Here is a 16,493-nt window from a genome sequence, read left to right as displayed (position 1 = left end):
ACACTGTTAACCTTATACCAAATCCTAATCTTAAATGAAGACCAAAAAGCTAATTTTGTTTTCATACATTTTTACGATATATCCTATTTTAACTTTGTGACTGTAATAGCTAGTGACAACCAAGTTTACCATATTGAGCTGTCTAATGTGATTGCCTGTTAGGAATGAGGAAAAGATGGCGGAAGCAGACTCTTCTTCTTCAATGGGTTTTAACGGTGGTTGGCTTCCAATAAATGTTGCGTTACTGCCACATACTTGACTGGAGTATAACTCCCTTATACTTCGCTTAAAAAAAAAAGTTTAACAAAAAAATATACCAAAAAAGAAAATTCAACAAATACCCTACCATCTTACACTACACTCACAACAAAATTATAATAAATACCATACTCCACTATTTAAATGTATTTAGTTATACTTCAGGCCAACAGCCTGAAAGAATGGGACACCACCACATAAGTAACCGCAATCCTCAGATGTAACTCTTCTGATGTCAAGTCTCGCACACCCAAATACCTCTCTGAAGCTGCCACCACAACCTCGATTTTCTGCGACTTACGTTCTATCCCTGCTGTACAGTTGATAACCATTACTATAAATGCCAAAAATCCAATCTTACTGAAACATATATCACTTGTTGGTTTATCCCTCTGTATTGGTACAGATCTACTACTCACACCACTCCTCTCAGGATCCCTCCCCCTTGATCCATTTCCTCTACTTTACATTTACATTTACATTTAAGTCATTTAGCAGACGCTCTTATCCAGAGCGACTTACAAATTGGTGCATTCACCTATAATATCCAGTAGAACAACCACTTTACAATAGTGCATCTAAATCTTTTAAGGGGGGGGGGGGGTTAGAAGGATTACTTTATCCTATCCCAGGTATTCCTTAAAGAGGTGGGGTTTCAGGTGTCTCCGGAAGGTGGTGATTGACTCCGCTATCCTGGCTGTCCTGGCATCGGGGGCTTTCTTCACTGCCTCAGCATATGACAACTTCTGTACTACTCTAACCCTGGAAACCTCAACCTGCCTCTCTCGCACGGGACATTTCTGATCCCCAGCCCCATGGTCATCCCTACAATTAACACATACCCCTACTTTCCCCAATGCTACACATTCCTTTGTCTCATGCCTTTTGTTGGTCAATTTCTTCAACAGATGATCAGGTCTATATAATTATCAAACCTATATATATTGGTAGTAGAAAGGAAACACAGACTCTTTGTTTAAGTATTACAATTATCCTTTAGTAATACAAGTGTAGGCAGAAGTTGGTACAGAGTACAGTATATGATAGCTCTCCACAGGTTCTGCAAAGTGTCTAAGACATCCTGTAACTTATATAGCCTCCCCAGTCCCCCTTGCGGGACTTTCCCTGGCAACAACATTATAATAAATTTAACCTCCCACTGACAGCAGCAACTATCTTATCAGCAATTAAACGCTCAGAAGTGGGTTTGACCGAAACTTGACCTTTCATCACAAGTATGGGGTCATAACAAGGTGAACGAGTCTAAGCATCTTCTGACAGGTGGCTGTTTTCATCAGGCCTGTGGCAGCCTTGTGTTGTCAGAAAACCAGTCGTATTCTCAGAACCTCAGACAGCCACGGTGGGGCCCAGACAGGAGGAGTATGAGTGTAGGCGCTTTCAGCCTTCTGATAGTGTCTGAAGGGCACAACACTCAAAACAGATGTTAACACACACACACAGAGGTCTCCTAAGAGGAGACCTTACAGATTATCATAACACAATTTATTAACCCTTTAGAAGGTATGAGGCCTTTGTTTAACCCCTTCACCTTCTGCACACTTCTCACACCTAGGAACCTCCCTCCTACACACTACTGCCACATGCCCATAACCTTGATACCTGTAACAACGTAATGTAGTCGGCATAAAAGCTCGTACAAGATAACTTATATATCCTAACATCACTTTGTTGGGCAAAGACAACATCAAAACTCAAAAGAATAGACAAGGACTCTTCTGTTCCTCCACTCACACCAACCTGTCTGCGTCGCACCAAACAACGAGCATCACAAACAGCAGGAATCTTCCCTTTCAGTTGGTCAGCTTTCACATTTACCGCTACCCCAGTAATCACTCCTTTCAATGGCGCCCTTTTCTTGAGAGCAAAACAATCTCTTGCCCCCATTTGTTTAACACGGAGCGCCTGCTCCCTCTGACCAGCAGAAACACAAACAATTATCACAAGACCACTTCTGGTTCCCCTCACCGATTCCACAGCACCCAACTCTGTTTTCACCCACCCTGAAACCTCAAATGGATCAGCCAAAAGGCAAGGGTGCACTTTTTCAAAAAACTTCACTCCTACTGTCACAGACTCATCTTTATCCTGACCGTCGGTGTAAGCCTAGGGCGCCGAGAACTTCACCACACCTACCACCTCCGATACTTCGCCCTCATTCACTTCCATTTCTCCTCCTGTCTTCAACTCTCTCTGCTTTCACGTTCTACCATTCTTCTTTAACAAACCATCTCCTTTTTTCCCGCCATTTATAACTGACTCAAGCTCACCCTCTTCCTCCCTCTCTCTCTTAGACCTCTGCCTCTCCTTTTCCCTCCATTCCTCCTCCGTATTCCAAGTATACGTCTCCTTATGATAATGCTGCACTTCTCCTGACATACATCTTGTTCTTGTCAAGGGACGCCATTTAACCGACTGTCACAATCTCCGTACCATCAGCACGAACTACTCGGGATGTAGCGCTCAACAGTGCATATCACTTGTAAAAAAGCCGGAAGCGGACGCTAATGTGGAGCGTGAATATAAAGGCGGGGGAAAGTAGCATACATTGATGACAATGTCCCTTCCTTTATTTGAATTTCCCTTCTTATCCAATACAGTGTGATCATTGTAAAGCTTTTGGACATGTTTCAAGTGCTTGTAGAAGGGAGAATCCGAGATGTTCAAGTTGTGGAAAAGATCATATCATGTTTTAAAAGTGATGAAAATGTGACATGTTGCAATTGTGGTGGGAACCATGAAGCCACATCTTTGGAATGCCCAACAAGGGTTAAAGACAATGAGGTGGCCAAAGTCAGGGCTGTCCAGAGCATTTCATATGCAGCGGCTGTAAAAAGGGTTGTGGGTTCGAATGGTGCTTCTGAAGAGTCCATGGATGTGGATAGGCCTTCACTAAAGGCTGCAGGGGTTGCCGTTCAACAGCAAGACCCAGATACAGTGAATTCGGAAAGTATTTAGACCCCTTCCCCTTTTCCACATTTTGTTACGTTACAGCCTTATTCTAAAATGGATCAAATAAAACATTTTCCTCATCAATTTACACACAATACAAAGCAAAAACCAGGCTTTTAGAATTTTTGGGGATGATTTATATAAAAAAAAAACAGAAATACCTTATTTAAATAATCCATTTGATATGAGACTCAAAATTGAGCCTGTTTCCATTGATCATCCTTCAGATGTTTCTACAACTTGATTGAAGTCCACCTGTTGACTGGACATGATTTGGAATGGCACACACTTGTCTGTATACAGTGGCTTGCGAAAGTATTCACCCCCCTTGGCATTTTTCCTATTTTGTTGCCTTACAACCTGGAATTAAAATGGATTTTTGGGGGGTTTGTATAATTTGATTTACACAACATGCCTACCACTTTGAAGATGCCAAATATTTTTCATTGTGAAACAGACAAGAAATAAAAAAAAAAAACTGAAAACTTGAGCATGCATAACTATTCTTGCAAGGCACTGTAAGGTCCCACATTCTATGCTTTAGCAAGGCACTGTAAGGTCCCACAATTGACAGTGCATGTCAGAGCAAAAACCAAGCCACGAGGTCGAAGGAATTGTCCGTAGAGCTCCGAGACAGGATTGTGTCGATACACAGATCTGGGGAAGGGTACCAAAAAATGTCTGCAGCATTGAAGGTCCCCAAGAACACAGTGGCCTCCATCATACTTAAATGGAAAAAGATTGGAACCACCAGGACTCCACCAAACTGAGCAAACGGGGGAGAAAGGCCTTGGTCAGGGAGGTGACCAAGAACCCAATGGTCACTCTGACAGAGCTCCAGAGTTCCTCTGTGGAGATGGGAGAAACTTCCAGAAGGACAACCATCTCTGTCTGCACTACTCCACCAATCAGGCCTTTATGGTAGAGTGGCCAGACGGAAGCCACTCCTCAGTAAAATGCTCATGACGCTTGGAGTTTTCCAAAAGGCATCTAATGGACTCTCAGACCATGAGAAACAAGATTCTCTGGTCTGATGAAACCAAGATTGAACTATTTGGACTGAATGCCAAGCATCACATCTGGAGGAAACCAGGCACCGCTCATCACCTGCCAATACCATCCTTACGGTGAACCATGGTGGTGGGAGCATCATGCTGTCGGGATGTTTTTCAGAGGCAGGGAATGGGAGACCAGTCAGGATCGAGGGACAGATGAACGGAGCAAAGTATATAGAAATCCTTGCTGAAAACCTGTTCCAGAGTGCTCAGGACCTCAGACTGGGGTGAAGGTTCACCTTCCAACAGGACAATGACCCTAAGAACATAGCCAAGACAACGCAGGAGTGGCTTCGGGACAAGTCTCTGAATGTCCTTGAGTGGCCCAGCCAGAGCCCGGACTTGAACTCGATCAAACTTCGCTGTTGAGACTTGAAAATAGCTGTGCAGTGACGCTGCCAATCCAACATGACAGAGCTTGCCAAGCTGGTAGCCTCATACCTAAGAAGACTGGAGGCTCTACTCGCTGCCAAAGATGCTTCAACAAAGTACTGAGTAAAGGGTCTGAATAGTTACGTAAATGTGATATTTCAGTTTTTATTTGTGATACATTTGCAAAAATGTATGCAAACCTGCTTTTGCTTTGTCATAATGTGATATTCTGTGTTGATTGATGAGGAAAACAAACCATTTTATCAATTTGCGATACGGCTGTAATGTAACAAAATGTGGAAAAAGTAAAGGGGTCTGAATACTTTCCGAATGCAATGTATTTTTATCCACAACAAGTCAGTTTGGTGGAAATGTAACCAAATTCATATAACCAAGCAGAAGACTGGCACACGGACACCCACACTTCAGGTTGACTTCTTTACATCAACAACATAGAAATCTCTAGAAAAAGTGATGTATGACCTCTTATACACTATATTAGGCCCAGCTTTTCGAACTTTGGTTATATGGCTAATATATTTTGATCACTATATCCGATGGATCTGGATACTGCTTTCAAGCAAATTTTCTGCAGCATTAGTAAAGATGTGATCAATACATGTTGATGATTTTATTCCTGTGCTGTTTGTACCTACCCTGGTAGGTTGACTGAACAGGCTGCAGGCACTGCTTACAGTTTGAGGCTTTTTCTTGAGTGGGCAGCTTGATCAAAGCCAGTCAATATTTAAATCACCCAGAAAATATACCTCTCTGTTGATATCACACATTATCAAGCATTTCACATAAACTCAGCAAAAAAAGAAACATCCTCTCACTGTCAACTGCGTTTATTTTCAGCAAACTTAACATGTGTAAATATTTGTATGAACATGACAAGATTCAACAATTGAGACATAAACTGAACAAGTTCCACAGACATGTGACTAACAGAAATTGAATAATGTGTCCCTGAACAAAAGGGCTGTCAAAATCAAAAGTAACAGTCAGTATCTGGTGTGGCCACCAGCTGCATTAAGTACTGCTGTGCATCTCCTCCTCATGGACTGCACCATATTTGCCAGTTCTTGCTGTGAGATGTTACCCCACTCTTCCACCAAGGCACCTGCAAGTTCCCGGACATTTCTGTTGGGAATGGCCCTAGCCCTCATCCTCCGATCCAACAGGTCCCAGACGTGCTCAATGGGATTGAGATCCGGGCTCTTCGCTGGCCATGGCAGAACACTGACATTCCTACCTTACAGAACGAGCAGTATGGCTGGTGGCAATGTCATGCTGGAGGGTCATGTCAGAATGAGCCTGCAGGAAGGGTACCACATGAGGGAGGAGGATGTCTTCCCTGTAACGTACAACGTTGAGATTGCCTGCAATCACAACAAGCTCAGTCTGATGATGCTGTGACACACCGCCCCAGACCCTCCACCTCCAAATCGATCCCGCTCCAGAGTACAGGCCTCGGTGTAACGCTCATTCCTTCGACCATAAACGCGAATCCGACCATCAACCCTGGTGAGACAAAACCGCGACTCGTCAGTGAAGATAACTTTTTGCCAGTCCTGTCTGGTCCAGCTGATGGTGGGTTTGTGCCCATAGGCGACGTTGTTGCCGGTGATGTCTGGTGAGGACCTGCCTTACAAGCCCTCAGTCCAGTCTCTCAGCCTATTGCGGACAGTCTGAGCACTGATGGAGGGATTGTGCGTTCCTGGTGTAACTCGGGCTGTTGTTGTTACCATCCTGTACCTGTCCTGCAGGTGTGCTGTTCGGATGTACCGATCCTGTGCAGATGTTGTTACACATGGTCTGCCACTGCGAGGACGATCAGCTGTCCGTCCTGTCTCCCTGTAGCGCTGTTTTAGGCATCTCACAGTACGGACATTGCAATTTATTGCCCTGGCCACATCTGCAGTCCTCATTCCTCCTTGCAGCATGCCTAAGGCACGTTCACGCAGATGTGCAGGGATCCTGGGCATCTTTCTTTTGGTGTTTTTTAGAGTCAGTAGAAAGGCCCCTTTAGTGTCCTAAGTTTTCATAACTGTGACCTTAATTGCCTACCATCTGTAAACTGTTAGTGTCAACGACTATTCCACAGGTGCATGTTCATTAATTGTTTATGGTTCATTGAACAAGCATGGGAAACAGTGTTTAAACCCTTTACAATGAAGATCTGTGAAGTTATTTGGATTTTTATGAATAATCTTTGAAAGATAGGGTCCTGAAAAAGGGCCGTTTCTTTTTTGCTAAGTTTATGTTGTACAGATATTGACTGTTAGCACTTGATGGTTGATCGCAGCTTCCCACTAGAATGGGCTTTAGGTGAGGCAGATTAACCTTTATCCATATTACTTCAACAGTGTTTAATAACATGAGATCCTCTATAATGACATTGGGCACATAAACATAAAAAATATAAGTTAAATGGGTTTCCATCGCGTTTTCAACTCTACTAATGGTTTTCTTACAATTTTGTTTTGCCTTATTTATGAGCCGACTCTGGTATTGGCACGTGCGCTCTAGCCAACATTTTGCAGATACAGTGTGGGTATAGCCTACATGATGAGATTATTATGGAAAAATAGCGAGATTATTTTTATTTGTCAAACGGCAGCCAAGCATTGATGATCATGTCACCAGAATAAGACTCTCGATATATATTAGAAAGGAGCATCAGCTCATCACCTTGCACTTTCACCCCCCTGTGAAGTTCATCATAATTTATTCCATCCGTAGCCAAATAAAATGCATGCTTTTGACGACTCATAGTGGGAGGAACACACAACACGCGCTGCATGTCATCGCGTATCTCCACGTTTACTTTGATATGATCGATATTATATCAATACTACATTTCTGCAATAATTAATTTTACAGACACAAAACGATCCCACCTTGTATAGTGTTTTGTCGACATTTCGAATGTTAACCTACACATGTTCTGTTCCCATCAGGTCTGTCATGACATGTTTTATCCAACATGTAGGCTACTTAATGCGTATTAAAAGGTTGGATGTAAACCTGGTAGTAGCTTGGTTTCCATCCAATTGGCAGATATTTTCATGCGAATATTCTAGAGAAAATATGCGCATTTTCCCACCATTAGTATGTTTCCACCAAATTGACTTATTGCAGATGAAATGCAGTGCGTGATGACATAGTACACACAAAATGTTGTCTACTTTTTCGTTTAAATTCTCAAATAGCCTACCGAATAAAAATCTAAAGTTCAATGTGTTTCCATCGCATTTTCAACTCTATGGATAGTTTTGTCAAAAAAACTGTTGCATCAAATAGCAAATGTGCCTACTCTGGTTTTGTCTCCTGCGCTCTAACCAACAGTTTGCAGATACAATGCGGGTAGGCTGTGCGCGTTGTCTGGTCTACATAATGAGATTATTATGGATAAGAGCGAGAATATTTTTATTTGTCAAACGGCAGTCAAGCATCGATCATCATGTCACCAGTATAAGACGCTCCATATTGGAAAGCTGCATCAAGCTCATCACCATGCACTTTCACCACCCTGTGAAGTTCATCATTTTTTTAAATCTGTAGGCTAGCCTAATAAACTATATGGTTTCCCGAGTTGTAGTGGGAGGACGAGTTTCCACCACCATTTCCCGCATAATACATTTGACCGACACAAAAGATCCCACCATGTCGAACAAAATAATTATTTATAAAATGACACCGAAACTTCCTGTTTCCATCACAGCGGTGTGATTATTAAAAAAATATATATTATATGACTTTACTCGCATAAAAACTGTATGGGAACGTGGTTACTGGTGGGGAAAATATATTTTTTAAATTTGGATTTTAGAATATTCGCATGAAAATCTGTCCCCAATTGGATGGAAACCTAGCTACTGATCCACTTTGAATGGATTTCAGATTTTCTTCTCACTCTTCGAATAAAATAAACGTTATTTTCTAACCACAATCCAGTGTTAGCCATGATGATGATCCAGGAGGGACAAGAACATTCATGGATAACAACAGTGCCAAAACCTAATGCATGAGTTTTTTTTTGTAGAGTCAAAACGCCACCCACAAGTAGTCCATGGAAAAATATACTTTATTAATCCCCCAGGGGGTGTTTAATTTGTACTTGTATGTTCAGCAAACGCGTCCTATTATGGATAAGGACATGGATATAAGATAATCGTTTAATAATTTTATATAATAGTATTATATAGGGCAAAAATCCTTTGCTGAAAGAAATCTTGTCATACGATCTTTACTTAAAATGTAAAATGTTGCACTCCTATTATTGCCAATCCAATTTCAAGGAGCCAAATTTTGGCTACTTCTAATTTATAATGTTTTATTGCACGTTATTAAAATAAAAATATGTTCTGTCCAGGCTCCTTGTCCCCATTTCGCGCTCCTTGTTGTGGGAGATCAAGAAACCGGAAGTAAACGTCATTGACACAGGAATGGGACAGAAAAAAAACATCATGGGGAGAATGTCAAATATATTTTTGTAGAAACTCAAGAAAAAGATGATTCGTTTTGTCCAGGGTGGAATAGCGGCATCGAAAAGGTATGTGATGTCGCTGGTGCACAACGTTTGATGGTAAAGTTAATATTTTACCCACCAAGGCCACCATCGTATCTATGTAAAAAAAAAATATCTGAACACAGGTGCTCATTTCGTCATGCATGCTGGACGGTAGGTGATCATTTTCACCATTATGTTGCACATATTCAGCGTATGGTGCATTTGTAGTGGATCCTGACTGGTCAGTTATGCGTACAACAACAAATCACTTTGTGAAATTCATCATGCCAAATGGTGTAGTTGCATCTAAATCGAATCAGGCCACCCTCAGCCAACTAACGGTAACTGACATTTAAAAAGGAGCTCTCGAGCCCCTGTCAGTCGTAGTTGGCTAACTAGCTACTAGCTTATTTAGCTACATTCTAGTAACAATGTTACACTACAAGACATTTATCCTTTATCCGCCGTACTTATTTGTGGTTGAAACTAGCTGGCTGCATTTTGTATGTTAAATGTAGGATGGTGTCAGCTGTAACGTTCGTTGTATCATCCAGAAAGCCCCTAGCTAGCTAGCTAGCAACAATGTCATGGCACCATGATACATCAGAAAGGCGCGTGACAGGCAGTAGAAATGTTCCTTTTCATGTTTGTTTAGAGGCACGTCACCTTACACAGTAAAGGGGAGATGCATATAGTTTGTATTACATGCAGATTTTATGGCATAAATGTATGTGAACATATTGCATAATGTGAAATGTATTTTCTCTTCAATACATAGTCCTATGTATCATTGTGATTATTACGTATCATAACCATCTGAGTGGCATGTATGAGCTGTGTTATTCATAACATATGTTGTTAAGGTGAATGGGGCGTACATTGGCGTTTTATATGAGCAACAGGAAAGGACCACAGGTCTTACAATTGCTTTGGTTGAAAAGTTGCTTTTTTTGGGGGGTAAATCAGTGAATGGTCTAGTTTCTGCTCAAATTCATTTTCTCCGTGCAGCTACATATCAAATCACATTGGCTACTGTTGGACTATCCAACCATTTCACCAATGTATCTCTAGACTCACTTATTTGGGATGTTCATTGGAGGGTGGTAGCCTACATGTAGTGATGTATGCAGAGCGACATACAGTCAGTGCATTCAACTAATTTAGGTTAGGGGCAATTCCACGATAACGGAATTACGCTAGACTCAGATATTTCACTTTAAAATGTATGCCAACCAAAAACCATTGATTTCAAAGTTTAACAAACCGTACAACTCTATTCACAAGGACTACTTTGAACAATTTACACAGAACATTTCACAAAAACACATCTACTGGAAGAACTGTGCAGAGTTTGGTAACAGAAGTTTGGTAACAGATTTACAGTAAAATCTCCCTCTTTTTTTACGCAACCACATTTTCAAAAAACTCTGAAATATCTAATCAAAGATGTCTACAGAAAGAATGGGCTGTCAGCTATGGCATGACACCCTAACTGAATATGTAATCTATTTTGGTTATTGAACTACAGTAAGCGCCGTAGATTTACACCTGGTAACAGACTTACAGTAACAGAATTACATCATGGGTCCCTGATCTGTCACTACACAGAAATTCATAATTATGGTTAGAAATATCATTCTCTTCATGGTGATGTAACCTGAATAGGTAAACAAAGTTAGAAATATGTGATATCCTTCTTTTGCATATTTGGGTATTATTCTACATGCTGGCTATTATTCTAATGAGCTCCGCCCCCTAAACAAGACCAAATTTGGTTTGTCTGGACTGGATCAAATCTGAACCAATCATAGACGTCTATGTTTCACAAGTTTGGACATCACAGTACAGTAGAGTACAGTACAACACATCACAGTAGAGTTCAGTATAGTACAGTAAAATACAATACATTATACTGTACTCTAGTGTGTTCTACTGTACTAAAATGTACTTACTTTTTTTTACTGTACTGTACTCTACTGTTTCACTGTATTGTACTATGCTGTCCAAACTTGTGAAACACAGACGTCTATGATTGATTCAGATTTGGTCCGGTCACCAATCTTGGACGTCTATGGTTAGGGCAAATCAAGGCCGGTATTCACTGGACCAAAAATCAATGTCTGTAGACGTTGAAATATAGAACGGTCCGAACCGGTCTAAAAATCAACATCAATGGTCAGAGAGAGGGAGGCAAAGAGAGAGAGGGAGGCAGAGAGAGAGAGAGAGAGAGAGGCAGAGGGCGAGAGAGGGAGGCAGAGAGGGAGGCAGAGGGCGAGAGAGGGAGGCGCAGAGAGCGAGAGAGGGAGGCAGAGACAGGGAGGGAGAGAGGGAGGCAGAGAGTGAGAGAGAGGGAGGCAGAGAGAGGGAGGCAGAGAGAGGAGGAGAGGGAGGGAGAGAGGGAGGCAGAGAGAGAGAGAGGGAGGCAGAGAGAGAGGGAGGGAGGCAGAGAGAGAGGGAGGGAGCAAGGCAGAGAGAGGAGGAGAGGGAGGGAGCGAGGCAGAGAGAGGGAGGGAGCGAGGCAGAGAGTGAGTGGGAGGCAGAGAGTGAGAGGGAGGCAGAGAAAGGAGGAGGAGAGGGAGGGAGCGAGGCAGAGAGAGGGAGGGAGCAAGGCAGAGAGAGGGAGGGAGCGAGGCAGAGAGAGGGAGGAAGCAAGGCAGAGAGAGGGAGGGAGAGAGGTAGGTAGGCAGAGAGAGGGAGGTAGGCAGAGAGAGAGAGGGAGGGAGGCAGAGAGAGAGAGGGAGGGAGGGAGGGAGGCAGAGAGAGAGGGAGGGAGCGAGGCAGAGAGAGAGGGAGGGAGCGAGGCAGAGAGAGGAGGAGAGGGAGGGAGGGAGCGAGGCAGAGAGAGGGAGGCAGGCAGAGAGGGAGTTAGGCAGAGGGCGAAAGAGGGAGGCAGAGAGAGAGAGGGCGAGAGAGGGAGGCAGAGAGAGAGAGGGAGGCAGAGGGCGGCAGAGAGAGGAGGAGAGGGAGGGAGCGAGGCAGAGAGAGGAGGAGAGGGAGGGAGGGAGCGAGGCAGAGAGAGGGAGGGAGAGAGAGAGGGAGGCAGGCAGAGAGAGAGGGAGGCAGAGAGAGAGAGGGAGGGAGGGAGGGAGGCAGAGGGCGAGAGAGGGAGGCAGAGAGAGAGAGGGCGAGAGAGGGAGGCAGAGGGCGGCAGAGAGAGGGAGGGAGCGAGGCAGAGAGAGAGAGGGAGGCAGAGAGAGAGAGGGAGGGAGCGAGACAGAGAGAGGAGGAGGAGAGGGAGGGAGTGAGGCAGAGAGAGGAGGAGAGGGAGGGAGTGAGGCAGAGATAGGGAGGGAGAGAGGGAGGCAGAGAGTGAGAGGGAGGCAAAGAGAGAGAGGGAGGCAGAGAGGCAGAGGGCGAGAGAGGGAGGCGCAGAGAGCGAGAGAGGGAGGCGCAGAGAGCGAGAGAGGGAGGGAGACAGAGGGAGAGGGAGGCAGAGAGAGGGAGGCAGAGAGAGGGAGACAGGGAGGCAGAGAGAGGGAGACAGGGAGACAGGGAGGCAGAGAGAGGGAGACAGGGAGGCAGAGAGAGGGAGACAGGGAGGCAGAGAGTGAGAGGGAGGCAGAGAGAGGGAGGGAGCGAGGCAGAGAGAGGAGGAGAGGGAGGGAGGGAGAGAGGGAGGCAGGCAGAGAGAGGGAGAGAGGGAGGCAGGCAGAGAGAGGGAGGCAGAGAGTGAGAGGGAGGCAGAGAGTGAGAGGGAGGCAGAGAGTGAGGGGGAGGCAGAGAGAGGAGGAGGAGAGGGAGGGAGCGAGGCAGAGAGAGGGAGGGAGAGAGGGAGGCAGGCAGAGAGAGAGAGAGAGAGAGAGGGAGGCAGGCAGAGAGAGAGAGAGAGAGGGAGGCAGGCAGAGAGAGAGAGAGGGAGGCAGGCAGAGAGAGAGAGGGAGGCAGGCAGAGAGAGAGAGGGAGGCAGGCAGAGAGAGAGAGGGAGGGAGGCAGAGAGAGGAAGGGAGGCAGAGAGAGGAAGGGAGGCAGAGAGAGGGAGGGAGGCAGAGAGAGAGAGAGAGAGCGAGGCAGAGAGAGAGAGAGAGCGAGGCAGAGAGAGAGAGAGAGCGAGGCAGAGAGAGGGAGGCAGGCAGAGAGAGAGGGAGGCAGGCAGAGAGAGAGGGAGGCAGGCAGAGGAGAGAGAGAGAGAGGGAGGGAGGCAGAGAGAGAGAGGGAGGGAGAGGGAGGGAGGCAGAGAGAGAGAGAGAGAGAGAGAGGGAGGGAGGCAGAGAGAGAGAGAGAGAGAGAGAGGAAGGAGGGAGGGAGAGAGAGGGAGGGGGAGGGAGGCATAGAGAGAGAGAGAGAGAGAGCGCGAGAGGGAGGCATAGAGAGAGAGAGGGAGGATTAAAGAGAGGAAGGCAGAGGGAGGAAGGCAGAGGGAGGAAGGCAGAGAGAGAGAGAGGGGCGCAGAGAGAGCGAGAGAGAGGGAGGCAGCGAGGAAGAGAGAGGGAGGCAGAGAGAGAGAGAGAGGCGCAGAGAGAGAGAGAGAGAGAGAGGGGGGCGCAGAGAGAGAGAGAGAGAGGGGGGCAGAAAGAGCGAGAGGGAGGCAGTGAGAGCAAGAGAGAGGCAGAGGGAGGGAGGCAGGCAGAGAGAGAGAGGGGGAGGCAGAGAGAAAGAGGGGGAGGCAGAAAGAGAGAGAGGGAGGCAGTGAGAGCGAGAGAGAGGCAGAGAGAGAGAGAGAGGGAGGGAGGCAGGCAGAGAGAGAGAGGGAGGGAGGCAGGCGGAGAGAGAGAGGGAGGCAGGCAGAGAGAGAGAGAGAGGGAGGCAGGCAGAGAGAGAGAGGGAGGGAGGCAGAGAGAGAGAGAGGCGCAGAGAGAGGGGCGCAGAGAGACAGAGAGCGAGAGAGAGAGCGAGAGAGAGAGAGAGCGAGAGAGAGAGAGTGAGAGAGAGGGGCAGAGAGAGAGAGGGGCGCAGAGAAAGAGCGAGAGAGAGGCGCCAAAATATATACTCTTAGCTTTCTCTGCTGAGACTCTTTTTATTATTTAGGTGCCGGGCATTTATTCATGGTATTTTAGGGACAATATTAATGTCCATATTCTGTGTTCCATCTGTGACAGTGCTGACCACTTATTCAAGAATCTTAATTTTTTTCCCCCTCTTACTTCTACAATGTCACAACACAAGTTCCTGCCATTTTTCTTAGAAATGGCACTGGTCTGGTATATTTCTCAAGACTTGGCCGCCATTTTTTTGTTTGTTGCTTGGTCAGCTCTCAAAGTAAGCTCTTCCTCTGTTTCTTCCGTTGTGCTAGCAGGTCTCCTTTTGGACCTACAGGTCTTTCTGCTTAAGGATAGACACAACGGCCTGAGGACGGTGCCTCACCATGGTCTGACTCCTAAGATGTGCAGTTTTTGTTTGAGGTTTTTCACAACTTTCAGTTCGACGTTATTGCGTTCCTACACCCTAGTAAATTGATTATGACAGTAGGTAGGAGGAGAGGTAGGATTGGGGATCGATGTAGTTGAGGTGTATAAGTGGCGAAGGTAATGTAGAAAGCAACTGTAATTGAAAAAAAAGAGTTGTTTTGGAGGTGTCAACCTGTGGTGTTGGCAGTGGTGATGCTGCCTTACAGGAGGTGTGATCATATCACTGAGGGGCAGGCAAAAACGCTGAGTCATATCCCAGCAACAGTTTCCCCTGGCAACATCTAGGTCCTTGACTACTGAAAGAAGAGGCCTACTCTCTCTCCTGCTTTTTAAGTTGTGGGGCCAGGACGATACCAGCATTGTGATACTCGTAAGTACCGTGGCAAGGAAACAAAACACAAAGCCGATTTTAACTTCTTTAGGAAAAGAGCCCTAATGTTGGAAACAAACATCATTATGTTGTCATCCAGAGTCACGTTTGTTTATTTCCCAAGCGAAAGCACACAATATTTTTTACATAAAGCAGGTTTTAAAGGACAAGAGAGTTTGACCTGCTTCGTGTTTTCATTTTTGTCATGGAAAAAAATATTGCGATACTGGTATCGTCCTGGCTCTAATAAGTGTTACTGTCATTGGCAGGCCTGGCTCGTTTTGGCACCTCAGATAACGCTTTCCCATCATTCAAACACATCTATTCTCAAATGTCAGGGTGAAAATTGATAGGGATTATGTATCCTTCGTAGGAGCTGTTTTATAAAGTAATATTCCTCTCAAATTCAGCCTAATTGTTTCGTTCCTCATCGAAACCGTAGCCTTGCTTTGCAGTAAGCAACTTCATGTATCGGATGTCGGTTGCATGTGAGTCTATAACAATTCGTAGCCTATTTAAGATTGATCATTTCACACCCTTTCGGTCGGTCACGTCAGGCTGGTTCTGAGACTAAATAAACCCACTTTCTCCTCGTCTGTGCTGAAGCCTCGTGTCGTTTTAGTTTAGTTTTGTAGTTTTACCAAAACGTTCACGGCTTCACCTCAACCTTGTGGAGAAGAAGTGAGAGAACAGAGGAACAGACTAGACACTTCTCCAGACTGGGTGGGAACAGACAGTTCAAACTCCAGCAGTGTTATTCTGTAAATGTCAAAGATCTTTCCGTCAAATAGCCTACCATTTCTTTGTACCACAATTCAGGGAATACAACATTCTAATTGCGATTTTTGTAAATTTTCACTCGGAATGACCTAGGTCATCTTAAGTTTTTGTCTTCTTGAGAGTTGAAACTCCTGCTGAGCGTGTTCACAGCTTGGTGGGCACTGGGCCTAGCAAGCTCATGACCACAGTAACTGTTGCCAAGATGGAGGTTGAAAAAGGCTCACACTTGTTAACCAAGAACAAGAGCGCTCTTGGACTTGTTGGCATTCCACCTAAAAACAAACAGAATAGAATTTCCTGCTTTAATTGAATACAGCTCAAAGGGATATCTTTATTCAAGGTGAGAGGGGAAGCTGTTAGGCTAGTGGTCCAGTCCAGTCTGTTGGTCTATGGCATGAAGAGTTAGTTACTGTATGTAAAGCTATGAGACCAGGCTTGTGAAATGTAGGCTCTCTAGTCTCTGGTGCGTTTTCTCCTCCATAGACACCTAGGGATGTGCTGTTTAGGATTGGGGGGGAGGAAATATGAGAAAATGATGCGTGTCTGTCTCACATTGTAGTGGTCACAGAGTTTTTATTTTTGTATTTAACCAGGCAAGTTAGTTAAGAACAAATTCTTATTTACAATGACGACCTACCCCTTCAAAACCCTAACCTGGACGACGTTGGGTCAATTGTGCGCCGCCTTATGGGACTCCCAATCACGGCCGGTTGTGATACAGCCTGGAATCGAACCAGGGTCTGTAGTGACGCCTCTAGCACTGAGATGCAGTGCCTTAGACGGCTGTGCCACTCGGGAGCCCTGCAAGATTCCTATACTTGAATGGA

The 16,493-nt window shown here is 45.1% G+C and overlaps 1 protein-coding gene across 6 annotated transcripts in view; it reads left to right on the top strand.

The window, feature by feature from the left end:
• The first annotated feature begins 9,071 nt into the window (after positions 1-9,071).
• clcn3 (chloride channel 3) overlaps positions 9,072-16,493 on the top strand; it is a 69,172-nt gene continuing 61,750 nt past the window's right edge. For 3 of the 6 annotated variants that reach the window (XM_029760379.1, XM_029760376.1, XM_029760382.1), the window contains exon 1: positions 9,072-9,342. The gene's annotated coding sequence lies outside the window, so the exon portion shown is untranslated. The remainder of the gene's footprint in view (positions 9,343-16,493) is intronic. The other 3 variants (XM_029760377.1, XM_029760383.1, XM_029760381.1) reach the window with 3 other exon arrangements.

This window comes from Salmo trutta, chromosome 8 (assembly GCF_901001165.1).
Source record: "Salmo trutta chromosome 8, fSalTru1.1, whole genome shotgun sequence".
In the NCBI taxonomy this organism is placed as follows: Eukaryota; Metazoa; Chordata; class Actinopteri; order Salmoniformes; family Salmonidae; genus Salmo; species Salmo trutta.
The sequence above is the reverse complement of the archived record's forward strand: the minus strand, read 5'-3'. Positions and strand labels throughout refer to the sequence as shown.